Source organism: Ornithorhynchus anatinus, unplaced genomic scaffold (assembly GCF_004115215.2).
Source record: "Ornithorhynchus anatinus isolate Pmale09 unplaced genomic scaffold, mOrnAna1.pri.v4 scaffold_264_arrow_ctg1, whole genome shotgun sequence".
Taxonomy (NCBI): Eukaryota; Metazoa; Chordata; class Mammalia; order Monotremata; family Ornithorhynchidae; genus Ornithorhynchus; species Ornithorhynchus anatinus.
The window spans coordinates 2,335,969-2,359,169 of NW_024396743.1; the positions used below are offsets into that span (position 1 = coordinate 2,335,969).

A 23,201-nucleotide genomic window follows, 5' to 3' on the forward strand; every position below is an offset into this window, starting at 1 on the left:
CCCGAACCCGGGTCCTCCGGCTCCTGGATCGGCGCTCTGCCTCTTCGCTGTGCCGCTTCACGACAATATTAATCGTGCTTTTCGCTAAGTGATTACTTGGGGCCTTCCTCGTACCTTCCCCTTGTTTAGTACCGTGCTGCTCTGCACTGCTCTGCTCTGAACACGGCAAGCGCTCAATCGATACAATTAAATGGACGACCGTAGTGAGCGTTAACAAATACCAAGATTATCAAGCAATCAGTGGTATTTTTTGAGCGCTTCCTCCGTGCAGCGCTGTAGTAAGCACTGGGGTGAGCACAATACAACAGAATTAGCAATCCATCAATGGTATTTATTGACCAGCGACTATGTCAGAGCTCTGTCCATCCTAATTTAAACCAAACCCTCCCAAACTTTACACTGTGAACCCCATGTGGGACAGGGACTGTGTCCGACCTGATTAGCTTGTACCTCAACCCAGTGCTTAGAACCTGTCTTCTAACTCTACTGGACTCTCCTAAGTGCTTAGTACAGTACCCTCCACAAAGTACATTGTAAATTTCTTCCATCAATGAGAGCTTCTCGCGTACAGAACACCCTACTGTGCTTTTGGGAGAGTTCGACCTAACGGGGTTGGTAGACACGTTACCTATCCGGTGCTTAGAACAGTGCTTGGCACATAGTAAACGCTTAACAAATACCACCCTCATCATCATCATTATTATTATCCACAGAGGACTGACAGTCCAGAGGCCTTGAGGGAGGGATCGTCCGGTTCGACACGGTCCACGTCTCTCCGGCGCGCTCAGCCCAGTGCCCGGCACACGGTAGGGGCTCGGTCAATACGCCTGATTGATCGTTGATTCCTCCTCGCTCTCGCACCTCCCCCTGCGGGGCCTTGTTTTTCTTCCCCATTTCGGGATGATCTGAACCGACCTGGATCTCGGGCAGGGCCCAGAGGGAATCTGTTTCACTTCAGGAGAAAAGAAAATCACCTCCCCTTTTATGTTAACTAATATGACAAACTCCTAAATGAAAATCCACTAAGAGAAAATGAAAGAGGAAGTTGTCCGGGCATCAGAAACAGAGGAATGAAACTGGTAAAAGAATAAAACTCATTAGATGCCTGGAATGACACTTAATTTTAATGGTACATTTAATTCATGCTTAATTTCAATGACTCTCAGAGCGTCGGCGGCATGGCAGCCTCCCCCCGACCACCCCGCCTGCCTGCTCGGATAAATGGATTGGAGTTAGCCGGGAGGAAATAATCCAAAGCCCCACAGAACGGCGGCTGGGTGTCCTTGGGCAAGTCCCTTCACTTCTCTGGGCCTCAGTTCCCTCATCTGTAAAATGGGGATGAAGATGTGACCCCCCCGTGCGGGACAGGGATTGGGTCCAACCCGATCGGTCTGCATCTACGCTAGGGCTTAGTACAGTGCCTGGCACAGAGTAAGTGCTTAACCAAGACCATTAAAATTTTTTTTTTTAAAAAAAAGATAAATAAACCTAGGTCTGCCACATGTCGGCTGTGCGACCTCGGGCAGGCCACTTCACTTCTCTGGGCCCCACCCCCCAAAAGGGGACGGAGACCGTGAGCCCCATGTGGGAGAGGGACTGCATCCAACCTCATTACTTTGCATCTCCTCCAGCGCTTAGGACGGTGCCTGGCACACAGTAAGCACTTCACAAATGCCATAAAACCACTGCGTCAGTAAGCTCCATCCCCCGGAGCCGCGGCTGGCGTGTCACTCGCTCACTCGTACTTATCGAGCGCTCACTGTGTGCGGAACACTGTGTCAGGCCCACCGCCGCCCTGCCGCTCAATGCAGCACCGCACACCCAAGGGTGAAGCGCGAGGAGGAGGAGGACGCGGCAGCAAGCGATGGAGCAGAGACGTGACTCGAGAAAGCAGCCCCATCGCCGGCCGGGCCCGGGCCGGGAATCTGCCCCGCGGAGGTTCCCGCGGGCGGCTTCCGTCCGGCCTGGCCGGGGGAGGACCGGGCACCGCCGGCTGACCCCGTCTCACCCTCCCCGGCCTCATCGTTCCCACCGAAAGCCATCTTGGAGGGGCTGGGGGGAGTCCCTCTCTCTCCCCCGCTATTTTTTTTCTCGGAAGAGTCGGTGAGCACAGGCGGCGAGCTTCTCGATCCACGGTATTCATCGAGCGCTTACTGTGTGCAGAACATCGGACTACGGGCACTTGGGAGACGACCAGAGAGTTGGCAAACACGCAAAGAGCTCACAGTCCGGGTGGGGAGAGAGACATTCATCGATCGATGGCATTCATTGGGTTCGGTGTGCAGAGCGCTGTACTGAGCGCTTGGGAGAGGACGATACAGCGGAGTGGACAGTGAAGTGACTCACCCGGGGTCACCCGGCAGGCACGGAACCAGAATTAGAACCCAAGTCCTGCGACTCCCAGGCCCGGGTCTGTTCCGCTGAGAGTCCTCGGGGGTGGGGGGAAGCCTGCGGGGGGGGATTCTGAAAGAGGAGACTCCCTTCTGCGTCACCCTGACTTGCTCCCTTTATTCACCTCCGCCTCACTCCCACAATATTTACGTCCGTGGCTGTCATTTTTCTATTCCGATCGATGTCCGTCTCCCCACCGCGGACGGTACGCTGGCTGTGGGCGGCGAATCTGTCCGTTTACTGTTTTAGCGTCCTCTCCCAAGTGCTCAGTACAGTGCTCTGCACAGCCCTCAGTAACTAGGAACGTCTGCCTACTGCTCCACCTCCCTTGCCGCCGCAGCGGTTACTGACGGCGACAAGGAGAGCGTGTTCCGTCCTCCCACTTGCCCCCCGAAGCCGAGGCGGATTTGGTGGGGGTCGGCTTCCTCGGTTTCCCCGCAGAGTCCAGCCCCAAGCGGGGTCCCGGCCGGGCCTGCCTCTTCGGCCCCGCCCCCGGCCCGCCAGTGCCAGCCTCGGGAAGCCAAGTCCCGGCCCGGCTCCACCTGCACTAACCCTGGCGCCAGGAACTCCTCGCCCCGCTGCCGGGGCTGGGAGCGGGTACGGTCTGGACCGACAGGCCGCTTTCCCTGCTGGGGGTGGAGGGGGAGGAGGAGGAGGAGGAGGAGGAAGGGTTCTCTCACCTCTCCCTGCCTCTTGGCTCTCAAGCTGCAGGAGCAAGGGTTGCTAATAGCTGAGAGGGAAAAAAGACTCATTAAGCTAATTAGCCACCACACAACAGCCAGGACAGCCAGGAGAAAGGGGGTGGGGGAGGAGGGAGGGAGAAGAGGGACGTCAGTCAGTCGGTCGTATTTATTGAGCGCTTACTGTGGGCAGGGCACTATATTAAGTGCTGGGGAGAGGACAGTATAACAATCAGCTGACAGTCAATCAAATAGGACCGACCGGACTCCCGCCCCCCACCCAGGGAATCGCGGCTCTCAACCCCGGGCCTCGGGCAGGACCCGTCCGGCGGGGAGCCGGGGTGTCTCTGCCGAGACCGTCTTCCCGGGGCCCCTGGGCCGGGGGCACAGATTTGGGAGAGGGAGCCGGAGGAGAGAGGTCCCCGGGGCTTTCCCTTCCCAGATCCCGGCAAGGGCCGGTGCCCGCCTCCCCGCCGCAGGAGCCGGTGCCGCCTCGGAGTGGAACGGTGCCCGCTCACAGACGAGGAGTCGATATCCCCACCCCGGTCTGCCCCCTCCCCGACGCACGCACCCGGCCCCCAACCCATGCCAAGCCCGTCGTGTAGGCGAATTCCTTCCGAAAATATTGGGCGAGAGGCGATGCTCCGCGGCGAACAAATTGATTCAATTACATTAACACTGGCCTCGCCGTCCCTGGCCTGCTGTGGGTTCGCTCAATTATCTCTCTCCAGAAGAGCCCGGGAGGGGAGACGGCCGGTGGGTGGGGGTTGGGGAAGGGGAGAGGGACGGGGGTGGCGGCGAGATGGTATGTTGCGACGGTGGCGACGGGTCCTCGCGTTGATTTGAACGCACCCGCACAAACACACAGAGAGGAGAAACCGAGCGGGCCGACCGGAATGCCTCACTCCACCGACTCGTCGGTCAGTCGGTCAATCGGATTTATTGAGGGCTGACCCCGGGTGGGGCACCGGACTAAAGTGCTTGGGAGAGTCCAGTATAACGACAGAGCTGACACAACCCCTGCACAAAATCAGAGGCTCTGGGGGACGGGACGGGGGGTGTTCCAGAAAGATACCCCGAATAGGGGTTGGTCTTTGTCCCGACGGTCGTTCTGGGGGGTCCCCGATCCTTGCCCCCGTCACCGAGGGGCTGGGAGAGGAAGGCCGTGTGCCCGACTGGGCTTTTTCCATGAGGCTGTTCCAGGCTCCTCCGCGGGTTGGACATCCTGCTGAGAGGTTTGGGGGGGCTCTAGTCTGCTCTGCCTCTGCTCCTTCTGCCCTCCCCTCCCCACCCCCGGGCCCCCAATCCCACCAGTTCCCTCCGTTCACCCTCCTGACGAGAATTCCATGGAAACGGGATTCCCTCTCCGGAGTCGGGGGCGGAATGGGGAGCGGGGGGGCGATCTGCTTCTTCACACGGGGGCTGCGGATCGGGGACGGTATCTTTTTTTTTTTCATGTTTTTTAGGGAAGCTTGCCGGGAAGAAGAAGAAACAGGGAAAAAAAAAAAAAAAACCAAACCCAAAATCCCTGATCAAGCACAAACTCGATCCCTGGGTGGAAAAGCTCATTTCCTTAATTAGGCTATTTCTGTGGCTCTGGCTCTCCACCTCATCGGGACAGCCCCAAGCCCCCACCCAAGTCAAGGCGCGGCCCGCGGCCTACATCAGAAGCAGCGTGGCTCCGTGGAAAGCGCACGGGCTTTGGAGTCAGAGGTCACGGGTTCGAATGCCGGCTCTGCCACTCGTCAGCCGTGTGACTGTGGGCGAGTCGCTTCACTTCTCTGTGCCTCAGCTACCTCATCTGTAAAATGGGGATTAAGACCGTGAGCTCCACGTGGGACGACCTAGTGACCTTGTGTCTACTCCAGCGCTTAGAACAGTGCTCTGCACATAGTAAGCGCTTAACAAATACCAACATTATTATTATTATCAGATCCCCAAGGGGCGGGGAGACCCCGACCGGCCCTTTCTCTAGCCCGGTGGCCCAGCCCTCTCCAAGAAGCCATGTGGCCTGGTGGAGGGAGCCCGGCCCTGGGAGTCACGGGACCTGGCTTCTCATCCTGGCTCCGCCTCTTGCCTGCTGTGTGACCTTGGGCGAGTTACTTCGCTTCTCTGGGCCTCAATTCCCTCATCTGCAAAATGGGGATTCACTCCCTTGTTCTGTCTCTTACATATTCTGTGGGTCCCCTGTGAGACCTGAGCATCTTGTATCTAACCCAGCACTCAATACGGGGTTTGGCACCTATTAAGTACTTAACAAACATTATTATTACTATTACTGTCACTATTATTACTATTATTGTTGCTCTTATGATTATTACTAGGTGCCAGGCACTGTACGAGGCACTGAAAGTAGATAAAAACTCATCGATTGGACACAGTCCCTGCTCCACATGGGGCTCCCGGTTTTCATCCCCATTTTCCAGATGAGGCACTGAGGCTCAGAGAAGTGAAGCGACTTGCCCAAGGCGGAGCCGGGTCTGAGACCCCAGATCGAGAAGCAGCGTGGCTCAGTGGAAAGAGCCCGGGCTTGGGAGTCAGGGGTCGTGAGTTCTAATCCCGGCTCTGCCACTTGTCTGCCGTGTGACCTTGGGCAAGTCACTTAACTTCTCGGTGCCTCAGTTACCTCATCTGTAAAAATGGGGATTTAAAAACGTGAGCCCCACGTGGGACAATCTGATTACCCTGTCTCTACCCCAGCGCTTCGAACAGTGCTCTGCACATAGTAAGCGCTTAACAAATACCACCATTATTATTATTATTATCTTTCAAAACCCCAGGCCCGAGTTCTGGCCACCGGCCTGCACCGCTTCTTGTCTTCTCGGCTCTTTCGTCTCCTTCCCCCGGCGGGGAGCACCTCGGTCCCTTTCTCCATCCCCTTGGCTGGACGGGGCAGAGAAGAGGGACAGACGGCCGGCTCTCCTCGTTGCCCTCCCGTGGGCCTCCGTCCTCTGGCCTCCATCCTCTCCTCCTGCCTCCCTCACCGCTCTCTGCTCCTGCAGACTCCTCCGTTTGCCCGCGGACTCCCCCTCTCCCTCCCTCCTTGGGCGGCCCCCTCCCCTCCTGGGCTAGCCCTCTCCGCCCCCCACCCTCCCGCCTCAGACTCCGGGCTCAGGCCGTCTTGGGTGCGGGGAGCGCCCGCGGGGCGGTGAGGAGGGGAAGAGGGGGAGCACCGGCGGCACGGCAGAAGGATTTAATTGCATGTCAAAATTAAATCTCTTTTGATGAAGAACAATCCGACTACGGGCTCTGCCTAATCAAATTAACCGAGGCTTTTTTGCTTTTCAATTATCTTCTTCGCGGGAACGCTTCATCCCCGGCTCCGGTGGCTGGCCACCGTGCCCAGCCTGACGAGGCCTGCCTGAGGAGCGAGGTCGGCCCCGGGGGGCCTCGGGGCCAGACCCCCGGGGGCGGGGGGCAGGTGGGGAAGGGCTGTTTGGCTCTAGACCCCCAAGAAGGTGGTCGCCCCGAGGCACCCACGGGAGGCAGAGAAGCTCTAGACTGGAAACTCCTTGTGGGCAGGGAAAATAGCCGCCAATTCTGCTGGACTGTCCTCTCCCAAGCGCTTACGACAGTGCTCTGTATGAATGCTCTGAATGTATGTGTGTGCTGAATGAATGCTCTGCACATAGTAAGCGCTCAAGAAAAACCGGATTAACATCAAACAGCGAATCAACCGGTGGGGCCAAGGCGCGGAACCCAGATGCCCCAGCTCCCAGCTGGGCCTACAACCTCCCACCCACCCCGAAGGGTCCGATTCCACCTCTCCCTCAGGAGCAGGGGACCCCGTCCCCCGAACCTCTTTTCTTGGGTCATCTCTCTCAACGCTCCTTGCTTCGCTAGACGAGACCCCCTAACGTCTCACTCCCTTCGGACACAGTGGGGAGGAAGAGCAGCATGGCCTAGTGGCTAGAGCCCCGGCCTGGGAGTCAGAAGGCCCTGGTTCTGATCCTGACTCCTCTGCTTGTCTGCTGTGTGGCCCTGGGCAAGTCACTTCATTTACTTGGGCCGCAGCTCCCTCATCTAAACTCTTGGGAGAGTTCAATACCAACATCCCCACTTTCCGGACGAGGAAACTGAGGCCCAGAGAGGTGAAGTAACTGGTCCCGGGTCACCCAGCAGACAAGTGACAGAGCCGGGAGGAGGACAAGATCCTTCTGACTCCTGGCCGTGGGTTCTAATCCTGGTTCCGCCGCTTGTTTCACCCAGAGGCCCAGGAGGCCAAACTAGAGAGTCCCTCAGAGAGGACCTGACCCGCCCCCTAAGCCCCAGGAAGATGCCGTCAGATTAACTGACACTCGGTCTTCAGCGCACCCGCTTGCCCGACTGCGGATTTAGTTGCTTTTTCTCCCCCTCACGGAATGAAACCTAGGTTTTCTTGACAGAGAATTAATTGCCGCTGATTAAACTGCCCCGCAGGTTGGACAAACTCTCCCCGGAGAGATTCTGCCCAGATGGCTCATTCCCGCCCATCCCAACTTTTCCAAAACTCCTTGTGGAATCAGAGCATAGAAGGACCTGGGGGGTGAGGGTGGGGGGTGGTTCCCAAGGGCTCTCTGCTGTTCCCTTGGGGGCTGGAGCCTCTGATCAGCCCAGTCTTATTAATAACAATAATTGTGGCCTTTACTCAGCGCTAACTATGTACCAAGCACCCAACTGAGCCCTGGGGTAGATCCAAGATCATCAGGCCCCACAAGGGGTTCACAGTCTAAGTAGGAGGGAGATCAGGGATTGAATCCCCATTTTGCAGATGCGAGACCCGAGGCTGACTTCACTTCTCTGAGCCTCAGTCCCCAGCAGCGTGGCTCCGTGGCAAGAGCCCGGGCTTGGGAGTCAGAGGTCATGGGTTCTAATCTCCGCTCTGCCGCTTGCCAGCTGTGTGACTTGGGGAAAGTCACTTGACTTCTCTGTGCCTCAGTTCCCTCATCTGGAAAATGGGGATTCATAATAATAATAATAATATTGGTATTTGTTAAGCGCTCACTATGTGCAGAGCACTGTTCTAAGCGCTGGGGGAGACACAGGGTACTCAGGTCGCCCCACGTGAGGCTCACGGTTAATCCCCGTTTTACGGATGAGGTAACGGAGGCACAGAGAAGTGAAGTGACTTGCCCACGGTCACACAGCGGACAAGTGGCAGAGCCGGGAGTCGAACCCATGACCCCTGACTCCGAAGCCCGGGCTCTTACCACTTAGCCACGCTGCTTCCCTGCACAGATTAAGACTGTGAGCCCCACGTGGGACCACCTGATCACCTTGTATCCCCCCCAGCGCTTAGAACAGTGCTTGGCACGTAGTAAGCGCTTAACAAATCCACCATTATTATTATTATTATTATTACTATTCCCCTCATGCCCAGCTACTGCCACCTAGTGGCCACTGGGGCAGCAGGCCCTGGCCACGAAGCAACATTCCCGGTTTTCCATCCCACCGACGGGCTTTTCCCATCCTGGAAGCAAGAAGCTGAGCAATGAGGCAGGGGATGGGAGGTAATAATAATAATAATAATAATAATGCTGGTATTTGTTACGCGCTTACTATGTGCCGAGCACTGTTCTAAGCGCTGGGATAGACACAGGGGCATCGGGTTGCCCCACGTGGGGCTCACAGTCTTAATCCCCATTTTACAGATGAGGTAACTGAGGCACCGAGAAGTTAAGTGACTTGCCCAAAGTCACACAGCTGACAAGTGGCCGAGCCGGGATCTGAACCCATGATCTCTGACTCCAAAGCCCGTGCTCTTACCACTGAGCCACGCTGGTAGGGAGGGAGTCACGGGCCCCCGGGCCAGCCGGACCCGGGACTCCGGCCTCTGGATTTCCTCACCCCGGGCCCTAACCACTAAGCGGTGCGGTCTCCTTTCGAGGCCCTAGTTTGCTCGCTCACGGGAGGAGGCCGAGGACCCAATTACCTCGCGTGACCTCGGACAAGTCACTTCACTTCTCCGGGCCTCCGTCTCCTCAACAGTATAACGAGGATCCGATCCCCGGGCTCCCTCCGGCTTGGATCGGGAGCCCCCCGCGGGGAGGGGCTCGCGTCTCATAATAATAATAATAATAATAATGATTGTGGTATTTGTTAAGCGCTTACTATGTGCCAGGCACTTTTCTAGGCGCTTGTCTACCCCGGCAACAAGGAGGAGGAGGGAGGTCCGGGCCAGAGGCAGGATGTGGGCAAGGGGTCGGCGGCGAGGGACGAGATGGAGGTCCGGTGAGAAGCGAGAAGCATTAGAGAAGCGAGGCGTGCGGGCTGGGTCGCGGTAGGAAAACAGCAAGGGGAGGAAGGAGGGGAAGAGCAGATTGAGGGTTTTAAAGCCAACGGTGAGGAGTCGCAGAGACGCAGAGGTGGATGGGCAACCGCTGGAGGTTCCCGAGAGTGGGGGGACACGAACCGAACGGTTCTGTGGAAAAACGATTCGGGCAGCAGAGTGAAGTGCACACCGGAGCGGGGAGAGACGGGAAGCGGGGAGGTCGGCGAGGAGGCTGATGCAGTAATTACGGCGGGATAGGATGAGTGCCTGGATCAATGTGGTCGCAGTTCGGATGGAGAGAGGAGGGCGGATTTCAGCGACGTTGGGAAGGTCGAACCTACGGGATTCGGTGACAGATTGAATATGTGGGTGGAATGAGAGAGAGGAGTCGAGGAGAACACCGAGGTCACGGGCTCGAGAGACAGGGAGGGTGGCCGTGCCGTCTGCGGTGATGGGAAGGTCACGGGAAGAGGACGGGACCGGGAGGGAGAAGCCCCGTTTCGGCCAGGGTAAGGTGGAGGTGTCGGTGGGACATTTCCGTAGAGATGTCCTGAAGGACAGCCCTCGACCAATCAATCAGGGGTATTTATAGTCTCCGCTTCCGCTGAGCTGATGATGGTCCCGCCCTCCCAGGAAGGCAGAAGACTTGGGCCTTTTCCCAGAAGCCTCTCACATCCAAAAGCGCCGGAGGAAAACACCAGAAACCGCTCCTGGGGGAAGCCCCGCTGAGGGGACACGGACACCTGGAAAATTCCCGTCTCGTCCTCATCGGGGCAAGTTTCGGATCCCCTCCCCTTCACCCACACCCTCCTCCGTCAGCACGAGACGGGGAGAGCAGATCCATCGCCCCGGCCCTGAAATTGGGGGCCCGTGGGCCCGGGAGCCGAAGGCCACTAGCCCACACTCCGTTGCGCTGCTTAGAGAGCGGCAGATCACAGTGGTGTGAGGACACGGGGAGAGTTATCAATCAATCCGTGGTATTTATTGAGCACTTACTGAAGGTGGAGTGTTTTCTAATACCATAAACCAAAACAGAGCCCAGCTGGGGTAAGAATAGCAATAATAATGGTGGTATTTGTTAAGCGCTTATGTGTCGGGCACCGTTCCAAGAGGTGGGGTAGATACGAGATCATCAGGTTTGAACCCAGTCCCCGTCCCACGCGGGGCTCGCCGTCTTCACCGCCATTTTGCAGAGGGGGAACTGAGGCACTGAGAAGTGAAGTGGCTTCCCCAAGGTCACGCACTAGACAAGTGGCAGAGCTGGGATTAGAACCCGCCTCCTTCTGACTCCCAGGCATATGCTCTTTCCACTAGGCCATGCTGCTTCCGCCCACTTTCCCCCCACCCCACCCCGCACTCGCACACGCCGCCGGGTCGATCCTGTCCCGAGCCCCACCCGGACCCTGGAGGAACGACTTCTGATAAATGCAAATGGACAGGCCGGCCTTCCCCAAGAGGAGAGAAATCCCTGTAAACAAACTCCCCGTTGCCCGGGCGACCATTAGAGAGTGACCGCCTGCTTTACTGCTCTCTCCTTTCTGCGAGCGAGCCGGACCGCTGGGTTCCTTCCCACTGCATTATTATGGCTTTTTAATTAGGAATCATTTCTTCCCCGTCCACAGGAAGATGGACGAAAACACGGACCTTTCCCGAAAGTATTATTTTAGGCCAGATTTCGATGCGCCAAGGACACCGGATCTGCGGGCCTGCAGCGCCTCTCTCTGCCACACTCAAGTGCTTAGAACAGTGCTCTGCACGCGGTAAGCGCTCAGTAGAGACCACTGATTGATTGACCTGGGCTCGAACTCTTTCCCCACCTGCTCCCACCCACCCTTTTTCTTTTAGTGCTATCTGTTGTGCTCACAAACAGAAACCCACCGCTCGACCGCCGCCTGACCACCGCTTGACCACCACCCCTGCCCACCCGCCAAACGCCCTCCCGGGGAAAGGAGAACCAACCAGGTCGAGCCCTTCCACGGCAGCCCACGCACAGACTTCTCTTTAGGTGCCGGGCTTCCCCCCCATCCCTCGTGCTCACAAACAGAAACAAAGAAACCCACCGCGGCCCGACCATCGCCCGGCCACCACAAGACCGCCAACCAATCTCCGCCCTCCCGGGCAAAGGAGAAGCAACCGGGCCGAGCCATTCCCCCGCATTTCCCCCCAGCAAACGCAGAAACATCTCTCCAGCCGATAAGCCCCCAGAACAACTAGGCGCGTAAGTTCCCGGTCACCGACCGGCCCTTCAACCAATCGTCCCAGCTCATGGATTGGGAATCTCATGAAATCGGCCTTCCTCGCCACTCTCCCAGCGTAGCCTGGGCACGGCCGCGGGCGACAGGGCAGGTGGCTACTCACCAGGCTGTCCTAAAGCGGACCGGGCCGGTGCCCGTGGAGCCGGAGGGTAGGGAGAGTGGGGCGAATGCGGAATTCTCCCTGGCAAAGGTGCCGGGGAGGAGGGAAAGGGCGAGAGGAAGGGGTGGGAAGTGAGGAGGAAGGGAAGGAGAGGGGTGGGATGGATGGAGAACCAAAAAAGAGTGTGTAAAAGTACTCACCCTTGACCTGGGTCTACGAAGCCAAGCCCCTCGGATCGGACCTGTCATTTGAGAGAGAGAGAGAGATGTAAAAGGCTTGTGAGAGGAATCATTAGTTTGAGCATAACAAACAAAAAGCAAGCTTGCCCAAAAAGAAAAAAAAAGGCAACACGGCCTAGTGGCTAGAGCCCGGGCCTGGGAGTCAGAAGGATCTGGGTTCTCATCCCGGCTCCGCCACTGGCCTACTGTGTGCCTTTGGGCAAATCGCTTCACTTCTCCGGGCCTCAGTTCCTCCATCTGTAAAATAGGGGTCGAGACTGTGAGCCCCACGTGGGACACTGACTGCGTCCAACCTGATTATCTTGCATCTACCCCAGCACTCAGTACAGTGCCTGGCACATAGTAAGCGCTCAACAGATACCATTTTTTAAAAAAAATCCATTCATCAATCGATCGGCAAGAGGCCCTGGAGGTGGTCCACAAGTCGGGGGCTCCCTGAGGCGGGCAGGGGCTGAGCGGTCTCTGTGCCCACGAGGCGGGTTTCCATGCGGCCGTCGGCCTGGCGGTCCTGCAGCCGAGGGGGCATCTTTCAAAGTCGACTCAAAAGCCGGAATAAATCCTCCAGCATCAGGGGGGGCCTAGGCAGCCCCTGTCAGCGGAACCCGTGCCACTGATAACAATAACGCTAATACCTGTGGTATTTTTTAGGCACTTACTGCGTGCCAGGCGCTGTCCTAAACGCTGGGGTGGACCCAAGCAAATCAGGCTGGACACAGATCCTGTCCCACGTGGGGCTCACATCTCAATCCCCATTTTACAGATGAGGTCACCGAGGCCCAGAGAAGTGAAGTGACTTACCCAAGGCCACGGAGCAGACAAGTGGCAGAGCCGGGATCGGAACCCAGACAGACACTAATAAAAATAAATAAACACACACCCAAGCACAAATATACACACAAAAATAAACACACACCCATGCACAAAGACATCCATGAGTGCACCAGACATATGCGCCCCCACCCACCCGCTGGATGGCTGCCTTTGGCTGAAATGACAAGGCAGAGAAATGGGGGGCTGGGGGGAAGGGGCTGGGAAGAGCTGAGGGAAGGGGAGGCGAGTTGCGAAAGGCCGCTGCTGGCCAGGGAAGACACCAGGCCCTGCTCTCCCTCTGCTAGAGAAGCAGCGCGGCTCGGTGGAAAGAGCCCGGGCTTGGGAGTCAGAGGTCATGGGTTCGAATCCCGGCTCTGCCACTTGGCAGCTGGGTGACTGTGGGGGAGTCGCTTCACTTCTCTGGGCCTCATTTCCCTCATCTGTAAAATGGGGATTAAAAAACTGTGAGCCCCCACGTGATCACCCTGTATCTCCCCCAGCGCTTAGAAAAGTGCTCTGCACATAGTAAGCGCTTAATCAACACCAACATTATTATTAATCAGCACTGGGGTATTTCTTCCTTTTTACCGAGCAGCGTATTAAGCGCTGAGGTATTCATTCATTCAATTGTATTTACTGAGCACCTCCTGTGTGCAGAGCAATGTACTGAGCGCTTGGGAGAGTACAATATAACAATGAACAGACACATTCCCCGCCCACAATCGCCTTACTGCCTAGAGGATCATCAGCCTAAGAAGGAGGGAGAACAGGAATTGAATCCCCATTTGGCAGATGAGAAAACTGAGGTGCAGAGAAGTGAAGTGACTGCCCCAGGTCCCACAGCAGACAAGGGGCGGAGCTGGGAGGAGAACCCAGGTCCTCCGAATCCCAGGCCCGGGCTCAAGGCACTAGGCCACGCTGTTCCTCTGGCACCCTTGGTTGTGTCAGATCCGATCACCTCGGATCTGCCCCGGCATTTAGGACAGCGCTCTGCACGCAGTAGACGCTCAATAACCCCCCCCCGCTAGACTGATGGATCGAGAGGGGCGTCAAAAACAAAGGAGAAAAGAAGCGGGCAATGGGGAAGCTCTCCCTAACGCCACAGTGTTGGTTCCCCGGGCCGGAAGGTGTGTTTGTGTCAACGAGGAGGCCTTTGTCTTGCCCGGAGGAGCGTTTTGCCAAGTGGCGATGACGTGGGCGTGGGACTGGCTGCGGTAAAGCCCGGCTCGAGACCCCTCCCGGTCCGAGGACTCTTCAGATGTTGCTCTATTTAACGGGGACCCAGTTTCCTCTTCCGGAATCGGCTCGGCGGGTTCTATTTTGAGCTGGCCTGTCCCTCGAAGCGGGGAGCTGACCCCGGCTTAAGCATCAAAGGGGCCCCGGGGCCGCCGGCGGCGGCAGCCGAAGGTAGGGAGGAGCAGCGCGGCCCGGGCGTCGCGGGACCCGGGTCCCCGTCCCGGCTCCGCCGCGGGCCTGCTGCGTGACCTCGGGCGAGTCGCTTGTCTCTCTGGAGAAGCAGCGTGGCCTAGTGGATAGAGGACGGGCGGCCCAGCCTGTCAGAAGCAGTGCCACCTAATGGGTTCTCATCCTGGACCTGCCACCTGTCTGCTGTGTGACCTTGGGCCAGTCACTTCCCTTCTCTGGGCCTTGGTTCCCTCACCTGCAAAATGGGAATTAAGATCGGGAGCCCCATGTGGAAAGAGACCTAATTAACTTGCATCGTTCAGTCGACTGCATCTATTGAGCGCTTACTGTGCGCGGAGCACCGTACTAAGCACTTAGGAGAGTCCAATAGAATATATCAGACATTCCCTGACCACGATGAGCTTCCGGCCTAGAGGGGGAGACGGATATTAATGCAAATAAATAAATGACGGAGATGGACACAAGCGGTGTGGGGCCGGGGGGGGGGGGATGAATAAAGGGGGAGAGTCAGGGTGACGCAGAAGGGCGTGGGAGAAGAGGAAAGGGGGGCTTAGTCGGGGAAGGCCCCTCGGAAGAGATTCCCCCACCAGCCTTCCGGAACCTCGGCTCAGCATCCCCCGCGGGGCTCCCCGGGAATGAAGGGCGGGCCCCGTCTCTAACCCCGAAGAAAATCCCCCCGACCCTCCGTCTTTCAGTGGCGATCGGGGCCACCGGCCAGGGTTGGGAAGGGGCGGGGGGCTCGGGTTGGGAGTCGGGGGCCGGTCGGGGTCGCCGGGAGCTTGCGGGGGAGCAGATGGCGGCCCCGGCGGGGGTGGCGGGCGGGGATGGGCCTCCCGGCGACGGGAACATCTGTTACCGTTGGAAAATGCTAATTGCCATCAGTCAGGACGCCACCTACCCACGTTGACATGCGGGCACGCACACGCTCAGAAATACATCTACATTTCGCCCAGAGAAACACCCGCTGCATCTTAAGGAGGCGGCGGGCACGGGGGACGGAGACACGTGGTGGGTTGGGAACGGGGGTGGGGGGAGGTGGAGCTCGGGGGACCCGGGGCACCCGACTGGATTGGACCGCTGCCCTTTTCTGAGGTGGGCACGTTCAGTCCACCTCCGCCCTGTGCCCCACCGGTGCCGACACCAGCCCCTGGATTCCCCCTCACGCTCTCACTTCTCATGGCCCCAGGATGTGCATTGGAGGCTCTTCTCCGGGAGCGTCTGCGTATATGTACGGGTGTGAGTGTGTGTGGTGGGGGGAAACACACGACCTGCCTGTGTATGAGCGGAAGGTGTACACGCACACCAGCGCATGCACGTGTGTGCAATCATAATAACGTTGGCATTTGTTAAGCGCTTACTATGTGCAGAGCACTGTTCTAAGCGCTGGGGTAGACACGGGGGAATCAGGTTGTCCCACGTGGGGCTCCCGGTCTTAATCCCCGTTTTACGGATGAGGGAACTGAGGCCCAGAGAAGTTGAGTGACTTGCCCACAGTCACACAGCTGACAAGTGGCAGAGCTGGGATTCGAACTCGCGAGCCCTGACTCCAAAGCCCGGGCTCTTTCCACGGAGCCACGCTGCTTCTCGTAAGTGACTGGGTGGTTTCCACACGGGGGTGTGTGGTATCCGCGTGCGTGCAGGCGGTGGTGTGCAGGGATGTGTGTGTGAGTTTTTGTGTGCCTGCGTGGAACTGTGAGTGAGCATATGTACGTGTGTAGACGTGGAGGAGGTTGTGTGCTCTTCATTCAAGGTCGTCGGCTCTCCTGCCTCTATTCCCTCACTCGTGCCACATTCCTGTAATTTATTTATTTGTATTAACGTCTGCCTCTCCCTCTAGACTGTAAGTCGATCGTGGGCGGGGAATGTGTCTGCTTCTTCTTGTCCAAGTGCCTAGGACAGTGCTCTGCACACAGCGAGCGCTCAATAAATACGACTGAATGGATTCAACGATCGGTTTGGCCGTCTCTGCCTCGCACGATCACAGGGACGGGGATGGTGTCCAACCCGATTATCTTCTACCTGCCCCGGTGCTTACAACAGTGCCTGGCACGCAGTAAGCGCTTAACGAATACCACAGTTATTACTTATAATTACTGTAACCCTGCCAGGTGCTAAATCCAGTGCCTCTGCACACCTTCGATGGTCAGTTCCGAGAAGCAGCGTGGCTCAGTGGAAAGAGCGCGGGCTTGGGAGTCAGAGGTCATGAGTTCGACTCCCGGCTCTGCCACTTGTCAGCTGGGTGACTGTGGGCGAGTCACTTCACTTCTCTGGGCCTCAGTGACCTCATCTGTCAAATGGGGATTAAGACTGTGAGCCTCACGTGGGTCAACCTGATCACCCTGTATCTACCCCAGCGCTTAGAACAGTGCTCTGCACATAGTAAGCGCTTAACAAATACCAACATTATTATTATTATCAGTTCCTTTAGGGCCGGAACATTGCCTAGTAACTCTGTTGGATTCCCCCAGGCACTGGGTCCACCGCTCTCCTGGCAGGAGGCGTTCAGCCAATACCCCTGATGGGTGGCCTAGCTCCTATCAGGACCTTCCCTGCCTCCCACCGTCTAGACGTCCCAGAGCAGACGGTGAAAGGCAGGCGGGCGGCAAACTCTCCCATCACCTGGGGGGCGGTTTGGGGGTTGAGGAGGCAGTCATTTGTGAAATGAGCACGGTGGGATCAGACCCCCAGTCACGACGAGGGTTGACGTGGCCCCCGATCAGCCTTAAGACGCCCAGCCCCCGGAAGGCGACGGCCCCGACGTGCCCTTCGAACCAACGGGTGCAATCTCGGGGTCTTGGGCGTTTGAGGTGAGGCGAGGCGTTAGGTTTTCGTTTATTGACGGAGAAAGAACGACTGTCGGGGGCGGCGGGGGGCGGGGGGGGGGGGCATTTATTTATTTATTTATTTAGTTAAGGCAATTTTGCTAATTTCCCTCTTGTGCGGCAGTCGCCGTTGCCAAGCTTCGTTGCTAAGGGGTGATGCCACCCGCCCGGGCTATTGGCGGAGAGGTTTCCATGGGGAGTCGTGAAATGACGGCCGATGAGCCGGGCGGGCCCCCGGGTTCTCTCCCCACCTGGTGCAATTAAAGCCACCAGGTGGACTCGGAAAACACGGTCGCCTCAAACGTCCTGACGCGCGGGGGTGGGGCTGACGGACGATTGGATCGCCACGGGATCGACGGCGCTTCACGCTGCTGCTTTTTAGCCCTGGTAGCAGTATTTACTGAGCGCTCACCGTGTGCAGAGCACTGGACCGAGCGCTTGGGAGAGGACACCGGAACCTCCCTGCCCACGATGAGCTTACGGCCCACGGTCTAGTCGCAGTAGGAGTTAGAGAGCGCCCATGAAGCCAGGCACTCAATCAGTCGATCCATCCCTCCGCGGTATTTACTGAGCGCTTACTGAGTGCGCGGCACTGCACTAAGCGCTTGGGAGAGGACACTAGAACAGACGTGTTCCTTGCCCAGGGCGAGCTAACGGTCTACAGTCTAGTCGCAGTAGTACAGAGCGCTCATGATGCCGGTACTCAGTCGATCAATCCATCCGCCAGCGGTATTTACTGAGCGCTAACTATGTGCGGGACGCTGGACCGAGAGGTTGGGGGAGGACGATGCAACAGAATTAGCAGACACGTTCCCTGCCCGGAGCAAGCTGGGCACAACACTGAGGATCTAACCGAACACTCCATCAACATCGATGGTATTTCTCGAACACTTGAGCGCGGAGCTGGAAGGAACGCTCCCTGCCCACGGTGAGCTGACAGTCCGGGGTGGGGAGACGGCCATTAATAATGTCGGTATTTGTTAAGCGCTTACTATGTGCAGAGCACTGTTCTAAGCGCTGGGGGAGATACGGGGTCATCGGGTCGGCCCACGTGAGGCTCACAGTTAATCCCCATTTTACAGATGAGGGAACTGAGGCACAGAGAAGTGAAGTGACCAACAGATGATTTACAACGTGTAATCTATATACAGGACACCTCCAAAGTCAGAGAGAGGGGGGACAGGGCGTGTGCTTCCCGAAAGCCAAGTCCCTCGTGGAAAAAGTCAGTCGGTCAATCGTACTTATTGAGCGCTTTCTGTGTGCAGAGCACTGTGCTGAGCGCTTGGAGAGTGCAACAGAACAATAGAACAGACACATTCCTTGCCCACAATGAGCTTACAGTCCAGAGGGGGTGACAGACATCAATTTAAATAAATAAATGACAGATATGGACGTAAGTGGTGTGGGGCCGGGAGGGGGGATGAATAAAGGGAGCAAGTCAGGGCGACGCAGAAGCGATTGGGAGAAGAGGAAAGGAGGGCTTAATCAAGGGAGGCCTCCTGGAGGAGACGGGCCTTCGATAAGGCTGTGAAGGAGGGGAGAGTAACTGTCTGTTGGATATGAGGAGGGAGGGAGCTCCAGGCCAGAGGCGGGAACAAACAGGTCTCGGAGCCAAGAGCCCTGAGGTCTTGTCCCTGCTCTGCCCCTTGCCTGCGGTGAGACCTCGGACAAGTCACTTCACCTCTCTGGGCCTCAGTGTCCTCAACTGTAAAATGGGGACTTATATTTACCTGGTAGAAGTGAAGAGCCTTGCCCAAGGTCACCCAGCGGACAGGTGGCGGAGCCGGGATTAGAACCCAGGCCCTTCCGACTCCCAGGCCGGGGCTCTACCCATGAGACGGCGGCGCTGCTTCTCGCTGGGAGAGCGGAGAGGGAGAGTCAGGGGCTCCTGTGCTGCCTCTGGAAAAGCTTCTCACCCTTAATTGTTCTTAATGCCTTTAACACGCTGAGTGGCTAATAGATACTAATTGGGGCGGTGTGAGCAGGGAGAGTTGGCATGGGGCACCCCTTGGGACCCGCTGAGCCTCTACGGGGAGAGGGGAGCCGTCCCTCCCACAACTCCCAGTCCCCGGCCCTACCGGGGCTCGAAAAGCGAGGTAGAGCGAGCGGATTATTCCCCTTTTACAGAAAGGAAAAGTGGAGGCGCAGGGAGATGAAGTCACCTCCTGGAGGTCACCCAGCAGGCCCGAGGCAGCGTGGCCTACTGGACGCAGCCCGGGCCTGGGGGTCAGAGGGACCTGGGTTCTAATGCTTACTCGGACACTTGCCTGCTGTGTGACTTTAGGCAAGACATTTCACTTTTCTGTGCCTCAGTTATCCCGTCTGTCAAAACTGAGGATTAAGACTGTGAGCCCCACGTGGGACGGGGACTGTGTCCAACCTTGGATCTATCTGGCGCTTGGCACATAGTAACAAATACCATAAAAAATAAAAAAACGCAGAGTCTCCCAACTCCCGAATGAGCGTTCTTTCCCTTAGGCCCCACCGGCTCCTTAACCTGACTTTTAACCTCTCGGAAGAGGCCCTCTGCTTGTTAACGGAGGGGTCCAGCGAGACAGGGAGTCAGTGTGCCCACCGGGCCCTAGGGATGGGGTTGGACCCCCCCCCACCCCACCTCTCTCAGAGGTGACTCCCCCTCCCCACAGCAGGTCTTCTTCCCCATCCCCGGCTCACCCCTCCCTTCCCCGCTCCCCGAGACCCTCGATCCTCGCCGAGGGTCTGTAGCGGGATGGCACGCACGCCCGCCCCCACCCCTGCCCCCAGAATAAAGCGCCGTGGATCTTCCCAGCCACCCCGTCTCCCCACCGAACCGCCACCCCCCGTCAGGAGGCCGGAAAAGCCCACGGAGCACCAGAGGTGCCTGCTCACCGAGCACCGCAGGAGTCCGCTTCAGCCGATCCCCGCGCCGGCTGCGGGAGGAGGCGTCCTCCGGGCGTTCGCTGGTGCCAAGCGGGGAGGGGGCGAGGGGAGAAGCATCAATGGCCAGGAGCCCTCAGAGGCAGATTTCCAACCTGATGGAGAAGAAGGAGAATCCCGTGAGGTGCAGCTCCCGGAAAACCTTCGCTTTGATAACAAGACGATGATCAGTCTCCGCCGCTTCCCAGTCTTGTTGGAGGTACACCTCCTCCAAGAGGCCTTCCCCGACTAGCTCCTCATTTCCCCCTCTCCCTTTCGCGTCGCCCTTGGGCTTGGATTTGCACCCATTATTCACCTTTCCCTCAGCCCCACAGCGCCGTGCTGTATTGGTCTCTCCCAAGCGCTTAGTATGGTACTCGGCACAGTTAAGCGCTCACTAAATACCACCGACGGTTACGTCCATCTCCGTAATTTATTTATAATAATGTCTATCTTCCCCTCAGGACCACATGCTCCTTGTGGGCAGGGAATGTGTCTGCCCGCTCGGTTACATTGGACTCTCCCAAGCGTTTAGTACATCGCTCTGCACACGGTAAGTGTTCAATAAATACCACTGATGGATTCGTTCATTCATTCACTCATCTCATCCACACAGTATCTCTAGACTGTAAGCTCCTCGTGGGCAGGCATTAAGTCGACTGACTCTGTAATACCGGACTCTCCCGGGAACTTAGTACAATAAATATAATCGATCGACTGACTGATGAGGTTTTGGTGCCCGTTCTTCCTCCTATTTAGACGGCAAGCCCCCTGTGTGACAGGGACTGTGTCTGACCGGATTATCCTGTATTTCCTCCAGCACTTAGTACAGTGCTTGATACGTAATAAGTGCTTAACAATTATTATTATTATTAACCACAGTTATTCTTATCCTTTCCCTATATTATGTGTTTGCTTGAGAGAGGCTTGGTGAGGGGTGGGGGATTCTTCATAACACTTCCACCCTGATGCATCCAAGAGAGATATCAGATACCCTCCTTGCCTACGAGGAGCTTGCAGTCTAGCCTGGATCATCACCCGGGGAACTAAGAGGACCGATGAAGAGTTCTCATTACCTTGCCAGAAAAAGACAAAACTAGAAAGGTGCTGAGGGAGGGGATGATCAAGGAGTAGGTCAGTGCTCTGCTAAAAAAAAAAAAAAAGTTCTTAAAACGAGCCAAACTCACTGGAATTCCCTCTCCCTCCTAATTATTAGCACTCATTAGACAGTCTGCTCCTCATTATCTTCCACAGCCAGGTACGCGGCTTGGCCGAGTGACCAGCCCCTCCCCGCCCCCATTTTTTTCACTAATCAGATCTCCACTGTCTGATGGCAAGGGTCCCCAAAGAGATCTTGACCTCCATCCTTTGCCACCTCTTCCTCCTATTCTTTCCCTCCCAACTTCCTCGGAGCCCAAGCAATTAAAATCCAGTTCAGAAATTCGAGGTGAATCGATGCTTCTTGTCTTAAACCCGAAAGGGCTAACCTTCCCTTTATTTCAAAAAAGAGAGAGAGGGAAAAAAAAAACCACGTGCATGGCTCCATTTTGTAATAACTAAAGGAAAATAAAATTTCCAGAATAAATTAAATCCCTACCCCGTTATTTTTTTTAAACCCGTTGACTCTGCTCATCCCCTATGAATCCTGTCTCAGGCAACATAATTTGGGTTTTATTATTCTAGCATCCAGTGGGAGTCTGTGACAATTTTACTGTTGAGGCTTTATTTTTTTTATTTTTTTTTTAGTGCCAGCGTGTGTTAATAATACAGTGCACCTTTCGGGATTTTTGAAATGTTATATTCTTTAATGTATCCAGCAGGAACAGGATCGGGCTTATGTAATTTCTGTATCCTCGATGGGTGTGTTTAACGTGCGCCCGGCGGAGGGGTGTAATTTGGGAAGCGGTTTCTCAGGAGGTGGGGCCGGGGGGGCAACGTCGCTTTATTGAAGGGAGCAGAGTAAAAGGAAGAGCTCTGTGGTCCCGTGTGACGGGGCCCACAGGACGGAGCGCAGCAGGCCTGGAAGTCAGACTGTCGGCTCGCTGTGGGCAGGGCATGCGACTCTCTATTGGTCCACTGGACTCTCCCAAACACTTAGTACAGTGCTCTGCACACAGTAAGTGCTCAATAAATACGACTGACGACGACCTGGGATCTAATCCCAGCCCTGCCAGCGGCCTGACGGGTGACTTTAGGAGATCATTTGCTTCTCTGGACGTCCTCTCTTCCTTTCCTTCCCTGCTCTCTTGCTCTCTCTACCTGCCTCTGGTCTGGAACGCCCTCTCTCCTCACGTCCGTCAGAGAATTATTCTCTCTCCCTTCGGCGCCTCATTGAAGGCCCATCTCCTCCACGAGGCCTTTCCTGACTTAGCCCTCCTGTCCTCTTCTCCCACTCCCTTCCATGTTGCCCTGATTTGCTCCCTTTATCCATCGCCCCCTCAGTCCCTTGGCACTTATGTCCCTATCCATCCTTGATTTATTTATATTAGTGGCTGTATCCCTCTCTCGACTGTAAGCTCGTTGTGGGCAGGGAATGTCTCTACCCACTCTGTCGTATCGTCCTCTCCCAAGCGCTCAGTCCAGGGCTCTGCATGCAGTAATAGCTCGGTAAACAGTAAACACAATCGATGGGTCCGATCCTCGGCCCGGTCCCGCTTGGACTCAGTGGGAGGGGTGCGTGCCAGGCTTGGGGTGGGGGAGGGAGGCGTGGCGGGCGGTGCACGTTGCAGACCGCTGCATCGGCTGCATGAATTAACATTCCCCTGCATGGCTGGGATGGTGATTTCTGCAAGTGATGGCCAGGCCTCAGGGAGCCTGTCTTGCAGGGAGGAGAATGTCAGAGGAGCCTTGAAGTGGGCTTTTCCTTCTCCCTCTCTTTCACTCTTTCCCTCTCCTCCTTTCCCTCTTCCCCTTTCTCTCCCTCTTTCCCTCTCCTCCTCCTCCCCTTTTCCTTTCCCTCCTTCCCTTCCCCCATCCCCTTCCCTCTCTCCCTTCCCCCCTTCCCCTCACCCTCTTCCACTTTTCCCTCTCTCCCTCTCCCTCTCCCACTTTTCCCTCTCTCCCTCTCCCTCCCTCTTCCACTTTTCCCTCTCTCCCTCCACAAGATGAGGAGTGAATTTCAAACAGCCCAGTCAACCGATTCTACTACTCCTTAGTGGTCCTTCGAATATGAAAAAAACACCACTGACCATTTAAGAGAGAAAGAGAGAGAGAGAGAGAGAGAGAGAGAGAGAGAGAGAGAGAGAGAGAAATGTATGTGTGCATGTGCCTGCCTGGAGAGGTCAATGTGTGTCTCACAACCTTGGCCACATGAAAAGCTTGGCCCCTGTGCTGT

General features: G+C 56.6%; 1 long non-coding RNA gene across 2 annotated transcripts in view; it reads right to left on the bottom strand.

The window, feature by feature from the left end:
- LOC114808841 overlaps nt 1-23,201 on the bottom strand; it is a 69,576-nt gene that overhangs the window by 22,949 nt on the left and 23,426 nt on the right. For both annotated transcript variants that reach the window (XR_003756609.2, XR_003756608.2), the window contains exons 2-3: nt 19,841-19,983; nt 11,877-11,917 (exon numbers count right to left, since the gene is read on the bottom strand). This is a non-coding gene — a long non-coding RNA (uncharacterized LOC114808841). The remainder of the gene's footprint in view (nt 1-11,876; nt 11,918-19,840; nt 19,984-23,201) is intronic.